The 18,423-nt window shown below is 41.3% G+C and overlaps 1 protein-coding gene across 15 annotated transcripts in view; it reads right to left on the bottom strand.

Annotated features, from left to right (window-relative positions):
* Window positions 1-18,423, bottom strand: part of LOC117229184 (ELAV-like protein 1) — a 134,613-nt gene that overhangs the window by 48,899 nt on the left and 67,291 nt on the right. For 2 of the 15 annotated variants that reach the window (XM_076523609.1, XM_076523615.1), the window contains exon 1: window positions 15,317-16,868. The exons of 3 other annotated variants lie outside the window; for them this stretch is intronic. The gene's annotated coding sequence lies outside the window, so the exon portion shown is untranslated. Of the gene's footprint in view, window positions 1-15,316; window positions 16,871-18,423 lie in introns of those variants that run through there. 10 more of the 15 variants (XM_076523616.1, XM_076523617.1, XM_033485465.2 and 7 more) reach the window with 7 other exon arrangements.

The raw sequence follows: 18,423 nt of genomic DNA, 5'->3' as shown, positions 1-18,423 counted from the left end.
GCTCCGGACATTGATAAGATACCAAAGTAATATAAAAAGGCCGAATAATCCTCAATATAGCAGTTAGTCTTGAATTAGTCTCGAGTGAGTGTCGAACCAACCGTTTCGAGTGCGCATATTAAAGTTTATATACTTGTAAATTGTATATGTTAAATTTTAAATCTTATTTTTTGTATCCTTTAAACCTTAAATCCTCCGCGTACTAATCGGTTAAAATAAATAAGTAATATATATATATAATATATATAAATGATATTATATATTATTATATATTACAATTATAATATTATTATATTATGTATATATTATATATTATATATTATATAATATAATAATATAATATTAATATTATATTATATTAAAATAATATAAATATAAATAATAATATATTATATATTATTATATATATAATAATATATATTATAATAATATAAATAATATAATCAATAATAAAATTAATATATATATAAGAATATTGTAATATATGTAAATTGTAATACTTGTGTAATAATAAAAGTTGATGTTGGGCTACGGCTCAACATTATTTTTTTTTATATTTTCTGTCCGTATTTTACGCGACACTCGCGCGGTCATCCGACGATAGAAAATAAAAAAAGAAACGTTTCTACGATACGGCCGTGTGCCATGCGTCGATTAACCCTTTGTACTCCGCTGTCCCCTCTCGTGGGACATCGTAATTCTAGCATATCACTCGGATGTCCCCTCTCGTGGGACATTCAAGTTTATTAGTGATTACGGGGAATTGAGTTATTTCAGCGCAACTTTTTCAGACATGCATGTTTCTCTGAGGTTTTCTCTTGAAATGGCGCAAGAAATCAAATCAAAATATAGTAAAATTACTAAGATATATACAAGAAATGTCAGCGGGTTTCGACGAGAACGCGAGAGGCGTGCTCACGACGGTCCGAGCACTTCAAAGGCGCCATTTGAAAAGAGCGATAAGGCAAGTTTGTAGAAGAAAGATCGGTATGCGAACATAGCACGCACTGTATAGTGAGATTTATAATCATAAAATCTGGAGGAAAAGATTTTCAAAGCTGAACTCGGTCTGGTTCGAAGCGTCGAGCGGTATAGATAGATCTAACGAGTGAGAAAATCGGAAAAGTGATTCTTCTCTTGGTAAATAAATTGTTTGGTAAAAGTTTTTTTGGTAAATATCATCTTGTGAGTTGGTAATAACAATTAGAAATTTTCAACTATGTATTTATTCATAATTTTTATTAGAACAATGGCAAAACGTTCGAACACGAATGAGTCTCGTGACACAAGTGGTAGCGAAGATGAGCTCCAGATAGACGTTTATACAGATATGTTAGAAAGACTAACTGTAGAAGGTTTTCTTCTACAGTTAGTCTATCGTTTTGATAGCAGTGATAGCGATATCGTCCAAGCAACAAAGCGACGAGAGAAAGAGTTCGCATAGATAGCGATTGCAACAACAAAACAAAATTATAAAACAAACAATAACAAAATTATAAAAAATAAAATACTGATTTTTTTGCAAATTTCTCGACTTCAGCCAATTCATAAAAGTCCAATATCATTATAATATGTTAGTTAGTTCCAAAACCATACTAAATAATACGAGGGTCTGTAAATGCCCGTTTCTGCCGAAAAGTGGCGCTGAGTAGCTGGTAGCCAACGTCCAGAATGGTTCGGAGTGCTAAGGGTTAACACTTTCAGCGCCGACGATCGACCACTACAATTTCCGCGAAGTCAAAGCAGTTTAATAAATTGAACCTAAACTAGAATGTTGAAGTTTATCACAGTGGATGGCACTAGAACTCTTTCGCATCCGAAACATCCTAGTCAAGTTCAGTTTTTGCTCGAATATGTTACTATTATATTAATGAGAATGAATGTTCAAAATTGGTCAAAAACTAGTGTCACCCATATGCGACCGACGCGGCACTCGACGTGTTAACCGGAGCGAGCAAAAGGTGTTCCGTGTTTCTGTGTTCCTGTCGTCGGAGCAACAATGAGAATTCGGCGCTAAGCGGCGCGTGGAAAGCGCTCGTTACCGGTTTCCCAGGATTAAACGAGCGATTCTTCAACCCCCTTATCGCCGGAGAGCCCGGCGAACTTCCATTCTGTTTTCTCGTAATTAACGTTTGATCACTTGCCGAGCCGCGCGCCTCGCCGTTTCGTCACGCGATTACTTTCTATACGCGTAGAAACGACGTCGCGAGCATCGCGCACGCTACGAAAAGCTTCCGCGAAAATCATTCAATACCGCTGCATTTGCTACAGCAATAAAAGTCGTATTAAACTGTATTCTCCTTTCCTTCTTGGAATCCCAAAAATGTCTCGCAATCCGAAAGTGGCGGGTTCCTCGGGTCGTTTCAAGCAACTTTTTCCTTTACAAAAATGTTCTCCGAGATTGTTTCCGAATTGCGAGACATTTTTGGGACACCCTGTATATATAACTGCGCTTTTGTGGCGCATTATATTAAAAAATATAAATATTATAATATATATATATAATTGCGTCACGAGAGCGCAGTTATATTATATTAAATAATATAAATATTATTATATATATAATTGCATCACGAGAGCGCAGTTATATTATATTAAATAATATAAATATTATAGTATATATATAATTACGCCACGAGAGCGCAGTTATATTATATTAAATAATATAAATATTATTATATATATAATTGCATCACGAGAGCGCAGTTATATTATATTAAATAATATAAATATTATTATTGTATTATATATATAATTGCGCCACGAGAGCGCAGTTATATTATATTGAATAATATAAATATTATTATATATATAATTGCGTCACGAGAGCGCAGTTATATTACATTAAAAAATACAAAAATATTATAATATATATATAATTGCGCACCGAGAGCGCAGTTATATTATATTAAATAATATAAATATTATAATATATATATAATTGCGCCACGAGAGCGCGCACAGGGTGCGCAAGTTCGCAGTTCCGCGGAGGGACTTAGGCGAGCGAAACGAAGTCGAGTGTTCGTGTAGGATCTCGCTGGAGAAATTCGTCGCGGCAAGTGGAAACGACCAGCAATGCACGGACAGGCTAAAACGTCGATGGCGGCGCCGATTAATTTCCTTCCAGCTCTCGCGCCATCGTCGTGCATCGCCGTGAATAATTTAAGTAGAATAAGGGGACTCGTTCAAGCTCCAAGTGACTCTTCTACTACCCTTAACACGCGAGGACTTCGACTTATCCCCCCAACCTTCTTTTTTTTTTTTCATTAGACCGTATATATCCGACATTCCCCTACGAGCAAATTAACACGTTCGCTCTGGCAACGTCACTGGCCGTGCGTAGTTATATTTATTGCATTTAACGTTTCAAATACATTGTATCCGCTCATACAGAATTACTTTGTATTATTCGATGTTTGTTTGTTTTTATTGCACTCGTGCGTCGACTATATGGAATCTCATTGCTTTTATTATTTCTTTTGTGGCAAAGAGGGGGTTCTTCTATCCGTGCAAATGAACAAATAAATGAAATCAAATGAAATTAAAAATGAAATGAAATGAAATGAAATGAAAATATTAAATTAAATTAAATTTAAAGAATGAAATGAAATGAAATTATAATATTAAATTAAATTAAATCAAACAATGAAATGAAATGAAATTAAAATATTAAATTAAATTAAATTTATTATAAAAAATGAAATGAAATGAAATTAAAATATTGAATTAAATTAGAAAAATGAAATGGAATGAAATTACAATATGAAATTAAATTAAATTAAGAAATGAAATGAAGTGAAATTAAAATATGAAATTAAATGAAATTTAAAAAAATGAAATGAAATGTAATGAAAATATGAAATTAAATTAAATAAAAAATTAAAACAAATTAAATTAAATTAAAACATATTAAAAATCGTGTTCGTTGTCGCACACATGCGATGCTGCCAACGAACGTGTTAATCGTCAACGACGTTCATTAGCAGAAACCGAATACACCCAACGAAAATATATTTTTTCCGCAGACTAAGAAAAACTCTGCCGGCAGAGTGAGTGCTGGATAGAACAGAGTTTCGAACCGTTAACAGATCGTCCAACGCATTGATGTTCGACGGTGTGGGTCTCGCGAGGAAGCCCCACCGATCGCCGTGGCGTGGATGCTGACGTAATCCTTCGACGATGACTTTGAAAACGCACCGTGAAAAGAACAGGCGGCTCGGCCGGCTCGCTCGCAGAGCCTCCCCCCGTCGCAAACGGGAATAATTTAAAGGGGCGACGACCCCCTGGCCCCCTCCGGTTCTGGTTTAAAGGGCTCGAGAGAGACTCCCTTTCGTTTCTCCCTGCCGCCCCCACCCGGGCTCCAACTTGCATCGGGGAAAGTATAGGGTTCTCGACACGTGTATAACTGTTCGCGACATCGTCGCGTCAAAGGCGACGCGAACGCGCGGGGCTGGGCCGAAATTATTTCTTCTAGGATTAGAGGGGCCGGCGAGAGCTTTCTCGTAACGGATCAGTAATTTTACGCCGAAAAATTATTACACGTTTACGCGCGGCGCTTCTTTCGCGGACTTGCTGTCATGGATCCGGCCAATATGTATATATTTAATAATATATAATATATGAAATAATATGTATACTATGTATAAAATAATATGTATAGTATATATAAAATAATATGAATAGTACACATAAAATAATATATATAATATATATAAAATAATATGTATAGTACACATAAAATAATATATAGTATATATAAAATAATATATATGGTACACATAAAATAATATATATAATAATACACAAATAATTTATAATTTTTTTAAGCAATATTCTGTAACAATATAGAAACTAACAGTAACTAATATCGAACATGTGTATATGTAACAACCCCGTATTTACTAAATAAACAATCAAATTTAAAGGATTCATAAATAAATAAATAAATAAATAAATAAATAAATAAATATATATATATAATAGATATAATAATATATATAATAATATGTATAATATGTATAATATATATAATATATATAATATGTATATAGTATATATAATATGTATAACATATATAATAATATATATAGTATATATAATAATATAAATAATAGCTTTGCAGTCCTCCAAATGTTAAGAACAAACAGAGCGAACCCATTCCGATCATAATATACGCTGCACGAAAACAAAAAAGCGTTAGAAACACGCAAACGTCGCGTGAAAGAGTGCGAGCTTGCGTATTTCGATTGTGCCAAATGCGTTTAGCAACACAAGATCAGGATCGCGTCACCTTGTACATAATAATATCGTCACGTGACGCGTGAAACGTACTTTTTTCCCTAAAGTCGCGTCGTCGAGGCCTGTGGTAAGCGCACGATATCGAGGAAGAAATGGAACACGAACGGGAACACACGAACGAAATAATAGAGAAACCGACGCTGGTTATTCCAAATACGTACTGTTTTGTGATAAAGCGTGAAAACAACGTTGGAAAGGCTTCTCGGCTGCGGCCGAGTGTAAGCCGGTTGTTGATTTTCACGTTGCGCGACGTACAGCAATGTCTCCCTAACTGACGCTCGGATTGTCCACGAAATTGGAAAATTTGGGGAGAAGGAGATACGATTATTCGAGCCTTGTGGCTCGTTCTTTATGGTTATCGATTGTCAACAACTATAAAAACGGGCTGCAAGGCTCGAATAATTATATCTTCTCTTCCAAAATTGTAGGTAAGTTTAGTGTTAATATTATTATATTTTGTAAAACTTCATGTTTTCTTTAAAAATAAAACCGTGACACCCAGGGCAAGACGCGCTAAATTTGCATCAATTTTGCAGTCAATGGGTTAACTGCTATTTAACGTTATTTATTCGGCTGTCCGATATTACAGTAATGTCTCCCTTACTCACGCTCAGATTGTCCACAAAAATGGACAATTTGGGAAGAGGCGGTACGATTTTTCGAGCCTCGCAGCTCGTTTTTATAATTACCAATTGCCAATAAATATAAAATTCGAGCCAAAATGCTCGAATAATCGTATCTTGTCTACCAAAATTGTCCATTTTTGTGGGCAATCCGAGCGTCAATTGGAGAGACATTACTGTACTGCCACTTCTCCGTGACGATTATACTCGTCACAAGCACAGCTAATTGGTTAAATTGCCGTTTTAAATAGCTCTCGAACCTTGCGCTATTTTAGATTGTAACAAACCGAATGTTGTAACAGTTCCTAGCATAACAGCCGTTCATTTCATCGAATCGTCGAAAATTCACTGATCGACTGATCCATTTGAATACATCGGGTCAACATGACCCGGTGACCGCAGGCCGTACATTATACCTAGTGACGCGTCTTTCAAGAAAATCGAGGCACTCGAAAGCCTCGGTTACAATGCGATAGATCCGAGGAGCGAAATCCGAACGAGTCGCGACTTTGCTCGCAGATCGCACGCTTCCAAGTAAAATAAATACAGCAATGTCTCTCTAATTGACGCTCGGATTGTCCACAAAAATGGACAGTTTTGGGAACAGCAGCTACGATTATTCGAGCCTTGCGGTTTATTTTTATCGTTATAAATTGTCCGCAATTATTAAAAAACGAGCCGCAAGGCTCGAATAAATAATCGCATCTCCTCTTCCGAAAAATTATCCATTTTAGTGGGCAATCCGAGCGTCGGTAAGGGAGACATTACTGTATTCGAAACGAAACGGACCGGGGCAGCTGCTCGAATATTAGTGTTTCACCCACCCAGCAGTCCTCGCCGCCGTTCAAATTACCGATTCGATTGAATAAGAGAAAGAAGAAAAAAAAGAGAAAAGAGAAATACCTGCGGCGTGGCACAACGGCGGCTAATTAAACGAAAAAATAAAAGAAATACTGCACGGTCAGTGATCAGGCATCGGGCTGACGCACGCGCCCGTGGCCCGGCGAAAGAATAATTCCACTCGAGACACTCGGTAGCCTGTATTAAGCCATTCAACGGAGGAAGAGAGAGAGCGTGGACTGCGAGGAGAGTTATAAAAAGAGAGAAAGAGAGAGAGAGAGAGAGGAGGGTGGGGGATTATACGACATCGAAGTACGGTGCCGATGGCGTTCATGGTTAAGGCGAATACACACAGCTGCCACGACACATATATCAGCCGGCACGAGCTACCGGTGCACATTTTAATTCTCTCTTTCCCTTCCGGCTCCAGTCGGCCGTGCGTCTGCCGTGCACCCCCGTGTATCAGCTGTCCTCGGAGTCGACCCCCACGAAGGGTGGAGCTCTCCCGTGTCTCTCGTGACTGTGGTCAGCCCAATCGAACAGACTATTTCTCTCTCTCTCTCTTTCTCTCTCTCCGTCTCTCTCTGCCTCTCTCTCCCTGTCTCTCTCTCTCTCTCTGCGTGTCTGTCTCCCTCTCTCTCTCTCTCTCTCCCTCTTTCTGTCTTTCTCTCCCTCCCTCTCTCTCTCTCTCTCTCTCCATCTTTCTGTCTTTCTCTGTCTCTCTCTCTCTCTCTCTCTCTTGGTCTCTCTCTCTCTCTCTATCTGTGTGTGTGTGTGTGTCTCTCTCGCTCTCTCTCTGCCTCTCTCTCTCTCCCTATCTGTGTGTGTGTGTCTCTCTCGCTCTCTCTCTCTGCCTCTCTCTCCCTGTCTCTCTCTGCGTGTCTGTCTGTCTCTCTCTCTCTCTCTCTCTCTCCCTCTTTCTGTCTTTCTCACCCTCCCTCTCTCTCTCTCTCTCTCTCTCTCTCTCTCTCTCTCTCTCTCTCTCCATCTGTCTGTCTCTCTCTGTCTCTCTCGCTCACTAGCTCACTGTTTCTGTCCGTCGGGAGACGAAGATAATAGATAGCTTTTACTATATGCACGCACCCTGCCCCCATGGGAAAGAAACTGGAACAACGAAGACTATCCGCTCGAACACCAAACGGATCCTTGCTTGGGGCCCGATTACTGTTCGCTGGCCAATTGGTTCGTTCCTTGGTTCGTTTTCTCGGGTTTTACATTAATTTTATTTATATTCGTCGAGCGAGACGTATGAAATTTTTGTACTCGGATCTAAACAAAGATAAAAGAGTTGACATATTAAATTCTTTTATTCGGAAATAAACAAGATAAAAGAACTGACTTTATATTCGTCGAATAAGACGCACTAAATTTTCTTATACGGAAATACGCGAAATAAAGAAATTTAATTTTATATTCGTCGAACGAGATGTATTACATATTTTATTCGAAACGAAATAAATATAATATAAAATAAAGGAATACTACAATTTCATATATCTCTTGTCCGATAAATATGAAGTCTACGACGCTCGAAAACGAACCAAAGGCGCTGGTCACTCCGCGGTAGTCGGAGTTAATTAATTAATTAATTAACTAAAGCATAAAATTGTATAAATTTAAAATTAAAAATCGTATCACACAACTGAACAGATGCCTTTCGATACTGCGTACGAATGAGTTTTTGTCCGTATGACGAATAAATAAATGAATAAATTGATATATTAATAAATAAATTTAATCTGTGCCTCTTTAAATCTTGAATCTTATTTTTTGTATCCTTTAAACCTCAAATCCTCCGCGTACTAATGGGTTATCCCGTTCAAATAATACAAATATATAAATAAATAATATATAATATATATAAGTAAATAATATATATATATAATATATATAAATGATATTATATATTATTATATATTATAATTATATATATAATAATATTATATCATATATAAATAATGTTATAATATTATATAATAATATATGATATTATATATTATTATATATTACAATTATATACAATATATATAAATCATTAAAATAATATATACTATTATATATTACAATTACATACAATATGCATGAATTATTATAATAGTATACACAATATATAAAAGAATAAATGAATTAAAATCGAGAACAAATTTACATAAAATTAACAAACAAAATCATCGCAAACCTGCGTCGACTATACACTGCGAACGAGTGGCGTTCCCGATCGGGGGAAGGGTTCGTCGATCGACAAGGCCAAACGGTGGCGGCGTAAAGGACAGAAGGAGAGTCAGCAGCCGAAGGGAGGAGAGGCGGAGGACACAGTCGGAGAAAATGTCGGAGTTATCGTAGCCCCGCATCTCTCCGTGGTTATCGATCCGCGGGGTCTCCGGTGCTCGGCATCGCGATATTTTAGGACGCCACAATGGAGGCCGGGCGGAGAGAGAGAGAGAGAGAGAGAGAGAGAGAGAGAGAGAGAGAGAGAGAGACCCCATTGTCGGGGACAGCCGGAGGACGAGAGACCCGTTCGAAAAGCGTCTCGTTTTCGCCGGTGACTTCGAAACGTGACTCCGTGCCGCCTTCATTATGTCCGGCGACAATGGTCGCGTGTGTGTTCTTTCTCTCGTCCGCGCTCTTCGCGTACACGCGCCACGGGGCTCGTCACAATGTCGAAACTCGCCCTCCCCCCCGCCCCCCTATTCCATCCCCTATCGAACGGAGTCGATCTCGGGACACCGATTCGAATCGCTTGGCAGTCGTTTCGATCGCCGTCGAACCTCGAAACCGAGCGATTTCCTGTGTCCGAAGCTTCGCTCGAACTCGGAAGATTTCGAGGTTTCTTGGAAACCGGCGAATTTCAACCCTCTTCCGTCGCCCATAAAATTTTAAAGTATGTTATTATTTCTTAGGTGTTATTATTTCTTAATTAGCATTATTCCTTAGTTATTATTGTTATTTCTTTCGACATTTCTTGGAAGCCAGCGAATTTTAACCCTCTTCCGGCACTCATAAAATTAAAGTATGTTATTATTTCTTACTTATTATTATTTCTTTCGAGGTTTCTTGGAAGCCAGCGAATTTTAACCCTCTCCCAGCACCCATAAAATTAAAGTATGTTATTATTTCTTAGTTAGCATTATTTCTTAGGTATTATTATTTCTTAATTTTAGCATTATTTCTTAGGTATTATTATTATTATTATTATTTCTTACTTATTATTATTTCTTTCGAGATTTCTTGAAAGCCAGCGAATTTTAACCCTCTCTCGTCGCCCATAAAATTAAAGAATGTTATTATTTCTTAGTTCTCAGTTCTTAGTTCTAGTATTTAGTATTAGTATTAGTATTAGTATTTCTAGAGTATTCTTCTAGTATTAGTATTTCTCAGTTCTCATTCAATACCGCTGTATTTGCTATAGCAATAAGTCATATTAAACTGTATTCTCCTTTCCTTCTTGGAATCCCAAAAATGTCTCTCAATCCGAAAGTGGCGGGTTCCTCAGGTCATTCGAAGCAACTTTTTCCTTTACAACAATTTTCTCCGAGGCACCGTTAACGAGTTATCAACGAAAAGCAGTGACCAATGAGAGGCGAGCTCGGCTGGCGCGAGGCGACCGAGCCAATGAGCGGAACTGGGCTTCGCGCGCTGGTTGGCCGGGCCGCCTCGCGTCAGCCGTACTCGATTCTTATTGGTCACTGTTTTTCGTTAATAACTCGTTAACGGCGCCTCGGAGAACATTTTCGTAAAGGAAGAAGTTGCTTCAAATGATCCGAGGAACCCGCCATTTCCGGATTGCGAGACATTTTTGGGACACCCGGTATATTCGATAGCGCAGTTATGATATACGCTTCATTAATAACATAAATAGGATCGATTTCGTTGACAATAAAATTGCGACAAATTTAAAAGAAACGAAAAGAAACCACGCAAAATCGATTTTCATCGTTCAAATTTCCGCGAAGTCACTGCGCGCGTGCCACAACGACGGCCTTCAGCGAAGCGTTGAAAAAACCAGGTCGCCAGCCGCGTTAATAAAAAAAAGGAACAGCTTGCCGGTGTTAAGTTCAACCCTCGTTCGTCGAGGCTTCTCCGACGGTAAATCGTTCCGAGGCGAATTATTAATCGCCGGTCCCCGGAATAATAGCCGCGGGAAAAAAGTGCCGAGCCGAGTCCTTTCTCTTTCGAGTCGCGCGATTATAATCCTCGAATTTCAATCTATGTATATAAGATATAATAAGATAAACGGTGCGGGGCTGTGTTGCCGGCGGCGTCGAAACGCGACGCGCGCGCGCCGAACCCAAATCCGAAACCCCGAGGAGATTAGATTACCGTATCTGTATTACGGTACTCTAATGTATAGTAAACCGATCTCCGAGCGATATGCGAATGGAACGGTAAGATCGTTTCGAGCAGGCCTAATTTTCTGATTCGGCTGATTCGAAAGTAGAAAATCGGTTTACTCGACGACGGAGTGTGCCTGGTCTGGTGGTTGGAAGGACAGGTCGAGAACCGCCACCCCTCGGAGGCGTGGATCGGAAGTGGGGTTGTTGCAGGTAACAGTCCCGTTCTACGAATACGTACACGGTGCAGCTACGCGGTCGCTAAAACTGCTCGAATCGGTTTTTTTTTCAGTGGGTCGGAACGACTTTTTTGTAACCGAAGGCTTTGCGACGGTGCGGTTGCTTCGACGATAGGACAGTTCCGGACGCCTGCGTTTCTTTTATAAATGATATTATAAATAATAGTAAGTAAAATGTAATATTAAGTTAGCAATAATAACAAGTAAAGAATAATAAGTGAGAAATAATAATAAGAAATAATAGTAAGTAAGCAATAATAACGAGTAAGAAATAATAATAAGTAAAAAATAATAATAAGTAAGAAATAATAATAAGTAAAAAATAATAATAAGTAAGAAATAATAATAAGTAAAAAATAATAATAAGTAAGAAATAATAATAAGTAAGAAATAATAATAGTAACTAAGAAATAATAATAAGTAAGAAATAATAATAATAACTAAGAAATAATAACAAGTAAGAAATAATAATGATAACTAACTAAGAAATAGTGCTAATTAAGAAATAATAATAACTAAGAGATAATGATAACTAAGAGATAATGCTAACTAAGAAATAATAGTAAGTAAGCAACAATAACAGCTAAAAATTAGTAACAAGAAATAACAACGAGTAAATAAAAAAAGTAATTGCATTTTTGCAATAACAAGTAAAAACCACCAATAAGTGAAAACTAGTAAATAAATAAATAAATAAATAAATCCTTCCTCGGTGCCATTAACGAACCATTAACAGAGACACCCGACGGTGGGGCGTCTACCGCGAGACGTCTCGCGGCTGGCAATGAACGGGTTAAGCTCCGAGCGTTCATTCTAATTAAACGAAAATCCCGGTGGTGTGCGCGAGCTCGTCGAATTTTTCAGCCGACTGAAAGTCGGCTGGTAAGCCCGGAACCGGGGCTTAAGAAGAGAAGGTTGCCGACGAGGCGCGTCGATACGATCAAAGCGTTAATTGCGTTCCTGCGAGGGATGATGGCTGACGGCCGCGAGAAAAGGAAGAAGAAGAAGAAGAAGAAAAAGAAGAAGAAAAATCGTGTTCAGAGAGAAAGAGAGAGAAAGAGAAAGAGCTCCGAGAAAATTTGCCACAATGTAGCAGGTGGGTAGTCGGGGGTGGGAGGGGTGTTACAGTTCGATTTCCACGCACACGCCGACAGATAGGATCTCCGTTCGGCCGGTGGCCAGGTGGCCATGGCGACGGATCGTGAAAATCGCGTGGCCGGGACCGATCAATACGAGGTGCGGTGCGGCGCGACTCCACGGATCCCTGCCTCGCTGTTTCCTCCGTCTCTCTCTCTCTCTCTCTCTCTCTCTCTCTCTCTCTCTCTCTCTCTCTTTCTCTCTCTTGGCCGCGCGCGCACGCTCCCCGTTTCTCTCCGTTTCGCTCGCCTCTCCCTATCGGCCTCTCTTCCTCCGGTTTCCCCGGTTTCCCTGGTGCCGCGACTGCCTCGCGTACGAGACCCCGAACACCCCACCAGCCGCGATTCTCTCACCCTGTGCTCGCCCCTCCCCCCTTCTGCTCTCCTCGCGTCTCTCACGCACCATTTTTCTCCCTCGCTCTGTCTCTCTCGCCCCTCTTTCTCTCGGCTTCTCTCTTCCGCCTTCTCTTCTCTCTATCTCTCTCTTTCGCTTTCCACCCCCGCGCCGATCGCGTCTCTTCCTCTCGCGCGTCATTATTCTCCTTCAGAGCCTCTCTTTCTCTCCGTTTTCTACTCCGCGAGCACTATTTTCTGCTTTCACCGCGGCCTTTCTCTCTTTCTCTCTCTCTCTCTAGCTTCCGCCTACCTTGTCCCTCCCCGTCCTTCCGTCCGTCCGTCGTGCCGACGCGCAATTACTCGCTCTTTCTCCTACCTCCAGCGAAATATTCCGCTCTCTCGTTTATAGTATTTAATATCAATATATATCTAATATAATATATATATATATATATAGCTTATAATATCGAATATTTATAATATTCCGCTCGCCAATTCCTGTCCTTCGCTCGCCACCCTCTCTCTTTCGCTCGCATCCCGGCGCTCTCTTTCGCCGGCCCTGCGATTCTCTTCTGTTCTCTCTCTCTCTCTCTCTCTCTCTCTCTCTTTCACTCGCATCCCGGAGCTCTCTTTCGTCGACCCTGCGATTCTCTTCTGTTCTCTCTCTCTCTTTCTCTCTCTCTCTCTTTCTCTTTCCCTCTCTTTCTCTCTCTCTCTCTCTCTCTCTCTCTCTCTCTCGCTTCATCCCCTTCCACGCGAGAAACCGCAAGCTCCGGAGGCAGGTCGCGGTAAGAAGAGAAAGAGAAAGAAAAGAGAGGCGAGAGATTACGCAGGAATAGCGAGAGGGTGAGAATATGAGACTGTGCCACGGCACGTGCTCCGAAAGCCTCGGGAACGTTCGCGGGCCGTCGGGACGGCTCGGGAACGGGCCGCGTGTCGCGCCCGTGCGAATCGGCCATCGCGGAGAACGCGGCGCTCTCCTCCCCAACCGTGAAATCGTATTAACCCCTTTGCTATTGCAACGCCGAGCTATTGGAACTCCGCCTGGAGCCACCGAATTCTCTGCCGTTTCCGAACTCGCGATCGCGTTCGAACAGATGAGGATCGGATGCAATATAAGGATCGTTCTTTCTTTGATTTAATTCTTCGGGAATTTAACCCTTGTCGCGCCGATCGGCGCGGTAACGTTGGCAAACTCGAGGCAGCGTTCGGGGTTAAATTCTCGGAGCGACGAGGGTTGCATTCGAGCGACGGAGAAATAGCGTTTACGTCGCGAGCGAATTAGGTGCACAGTGAAATGTCTCCCTGACTGAGAAAAATGGACGATTTGGGAAGAGGAGATACGATTGTTCGAGCCTTGCGGTTTATTTTTGTAGTTATAGAAATGATAATAATAATATTAATGAAATAAATAAATATATAATATTATAAATAATAATATAATGTAATATATAATATAATATTATTAATATATATATATGATATATATAACATTATAATATAATATATAATATATATAATATTATAATATAATATATAATATAATATTATTAATATATATATATATATAATATATATATAATATTACAATATAATATTACAATATAATATATAATATATTATAATATAATAAAATAAAAAAATAAATAAATAATATTAAATGATAATAATAATAATAATAATATAAAAATGTCCACAATTATAAAAATGAGCAGCGAAGGCTCAAATAATCGTATCTCCTTCTCCCCAAATTGTCCATTTTTCTGCACAATCTGAGCGTCAGTTAGGGAGACATTATTCGAGCCTCGCAGCTCGCTTTTATTATCATTGACAATTCGTAACCATAAAAAACGAACCGCAAGGCTCGAATATAAAATCGTATCTCCTTCTCCCCAAATTGTCCATTTTCGTGGTCAATCCGAGGCATCAATTAGAGAGACATTACTGTACTTCGAGCAACGAGATCCTCGCGTAAATTCGTCGAATCGATATACAAAATCGAAGTCGCAAATAATTTTGTCTACGCTTGCGATGAAACCGAGCCGAACCATTTCAAAGGCGTCGCGAAAATTGCGCGTTCGTCGATAAACCCGTCTAACCAACCTTCGGCGGCGACGTTTTTAAATTGGAACGTTCGAATGAACTTTGTCCTTCGAACGAGAGACAACCGTCGAATCGACGGCGGTCCAGAACCCGGAGATCGATCGCAAAAAATTACCGAATGATCGTCGCGATCGATCCGTGTCAACGAACCACCACCCTCTCCTCCCCTCCCCTCACCCCCTCCCCCGAGAGACACTCTCGTCGAACCGCTCGCGACGAGCGAGACGTCGAGAATTCCGTCGCAACCCCGTAGAAACATCCCCCCCTCACCCCTTGCGTCGACAGGATCGAGGGAACCACCTTGACAGCCCGGAACGGAAAGAACGGAATGGTAAGAAGAAGAAGAAGAAGAAGAAAAAGAAAGAAGAAGAAGAACGGTTTCACCGGAGAGCCAGAGGGTTGTGGCTTACCTTCCGACTTTTCTTCACCTTCGCCGGTGATCCGACGACGTCTACTCTCCGATCGATGCACAGGATGCACGACGACGCACAGGACACACACCGAATACCCGTATAGAAAGAGCGAGAAAGAGCGAGAGAAAGAGCGAGAGAGAGAGAGATAAATAGACAGATAGATAGATAGATATAGTTTGTATCTGTGTGTGTGTTGCGCCCGTTGAAACGGAAAGAAATTGCGACGACGACACGTTCAACGACGACGACCGTTAACGGATAAAACGATTCGTCGACGAAACGAGAATTGAAGAAAAAGTAAATGAAATAACCGTGGAACGTAGTAGTAGTAGTAGTAGTAGTAGTAGTAGTAGTAGTAGTAGTAGTAGTAGTAGTAGTAGTAGTAGTAGTAGTAGTAGCAGTAGTAGTAGTAGCGGTGGTAGGTAGGTAGCGGTGAACCAACGAAACCGAAGCAGAAGAACGGAAAACCGAGGAAACCACTGCTCCCGGGTGGACGCTAGTCCGTTTCCACGTCCCCCGTGTCTCTCGTCTCGTTCCGCTGTCTCCCCTCTTTCGGCCGGCGTACGGCGACGCTTCCGTTTCGCCTGGCACGCGAGCAACCGAACCGAGCACAAGAGCACCGAGCACAGAGCACAACAGCACCAAAGCACAAGAGCACAGAGCACCAAGCACAGAGCAGCACCGACGCGCGCGTACGGCCGGGTTTAGTGTTGCGTTCACACGTTTACGCTCTTAGATTATTGCTCTCTGGGTGTAGTCGGCAATGCCCTCTCTCTCTCTCTCTTTCTCTCCTTCGTTCGCATTCCGTTCGGCCACTCTTTTGGTCTTTCTTTCTCTCTCTCTCTCTTTCGTTCGTCTTTCGCTCCTCTGACAAGTTATGGAAACCGCCGGGGCTTGCGTGTGTTGGGGCCGGTGAGGCTGGCTAGGGCTGATGGTGGCTACGTGCACGCCGCTATCAACGCTCTCTCGCACCGCCGCCGCCCGGAACAGAAGGGGAAATCAATGAAAGAAAAGTACGACGCGAGCGGCGCTCGTAAATCGGCATTTATGCTCGCCACCAACGGATTCACGGGTCCCTCTCTCTCCTCCCGCTTCGATCGGACCACATTAATCTATCTCGCTCCTCGACCCTCTCTCTCTCTCTCTCCTTGCCCCACTCTCTCACTCACTCTCACTCTCACTCGCTCGCTCTCGCTCGCTCTCTCTCTCGCTTTCTTCGTTGGTCTCTGTTCGATTCGAAATTGTAACCACCGTGTAGAATTTTTGTTCGTCGTCGTCGTCGTCGTCGTCGTTGTTGTTGTTGTTGTTGTTGTTGTTGTTGTTGTTGAAACAAACTGGTCTTCTTTGCGGTGAATATTTGACGTATTTTGACTCGTGGAAACGATATATAGTATGTACGTGTGACTGTGTGGTAAAGGGTTACGCGACAGACTAGAAATTAAAGCGTTAAACACTATACTAAGGAAACGGAAAGAACGATACGACACGGGCGGAGGCTGCCTAGAGACTGGACACACCGGCCGCTCGCGAGCCGTATCGCCGCGTATCGCGCCGTCTCGCGCCGCCAGCCGGGAACCCTCGGGTACGGTCGGCGCGGCTCGGCCGCGCTCGCCCGCCCTCGGCCCCGCCAACGGGAGAACGAACCCCCTCGAGCGAGCTCCTGTGTGTGCGTTACGTATCCACTCCCACCAGAGCCGGGCGAGAGCGTGCACTTCGAGGGGGTTGCCGATCGAACTAATAAGAGACGTGTGCGCGTTCTTAAATAAACTGCGATCGAACCGGGGCACCCCTTTGCATCCCTCGCAAACCCCTCGGCAGACCCTCGCGGCTCTTGCGCCTTTGCGACCGGGCCCCCTACTATACCCCCCGCCCGCCCCTCGAAATCGACCGATCGAATTTAAAAACGTCCGACGCCGACGCTGCTTCCCCCGGGCCCCCTCCTCCCTCCTCCGTGTCCCGCTTTCGAATCTCGGACGATTTCGGGACGAGTTCGAAAATTATTCTCTGCGCGCCGAGAATTTTGTCGGTGGTTTTTTGTGAACGATCCGAGAGTTGCGCGGGGCGCATCGTAAATTCGAAGACGATGAGAACGCGTTGGGCGAGATTTTCGAGGTTGGGATCTCGGTCCTACGCGTCGAGGTTATGTCGATGGCGAAGTTAAATTTTAAAAGCGAACAAAATTGAAGAATAGGAGAATATTTATTTATTACAGTTTTGTATGTTATTTGGTGAATGTAAGAGTGGTTATCAAATTTTTGATTTTTGTCGAAGTCAAATTTTTTTATAGAAAGACGAACGAAATGAAAGAATACAAACATTTATTGTAATATAAGATTATTGTATATTATTATATTATGATATTTATTGTAATATAAAATTATTGTATATTATTATATTACGATATTTATTGTAATATAAAATTATTGTATATTATTATATTATGATGTTTATTGTGATATAAAATTACTATATATTATTATATTATGATATTTATCGTAATATAAAATTATTGTATATTATTACATTATGATATTTATTGTACTATAAAATATCTTATCGGACGAACGTAGAGTGGCGAACGTATGAAATTAATTCTGAAGTTAATTACGAGGTTTAAAATGAAGTTAATTCTGCGCGCGATCCTTCAAGCCAGTTTTTCGCTTTCCGTTCGAAGATCGCGTTACACGCGATCGAAGCTGCATTAAAAAATCGAGAAAAATCGAGCGCAGCGCTCTAACATAATTTTCAAAGAAACGTGAAAAATTGTACAGCGGCAACTGTTACGATGGCAGAACGAAACTCGCACAGCAGTTGGGCTCGGCAGACCCCACAGGACGAGCCCAAAGAGTTCACCCTTTGCGGTTCCGTGTTCATGGGCTGAACTCGATATTCCATTTAAACAAGCTGCCATCGGCAAACGAACCGCGGCTCTTGAAATTTAAAGCCAACTCTCGACACACCATCCGTCTTTCACCATCCGGCAACCCTTTATATTCAACTTATTCGGTTTATTTTTCTTGTTTTTTACGATACAGCCCGGCAATCGAGATGTTCGCGCAACGAATCCGCGCGGTCCAGCGACGAAATTAATCGCGCATCCGATG

Source organism: Megalopta genalis, chromosome 7 (genome assembly GCF_051020955.1).
Source record: "Megalopta genalis isolate 19385.01 chromosome 7, iyMegGena1_principal, whole genome shotgun sequence".
In the NCBI taxonomy this organism is placed as follows: Eukaryota; Metazoa; Arthropoda; class Insecta; order Hymenoptera; family Halictidae; genus Megalopta; species Megalopta genalis.
The sequence above is the reverse complement of the archived record's forward strand: the minus strand, read 5'-3'. Positions and strand labels throughout refer to the sequence as shown.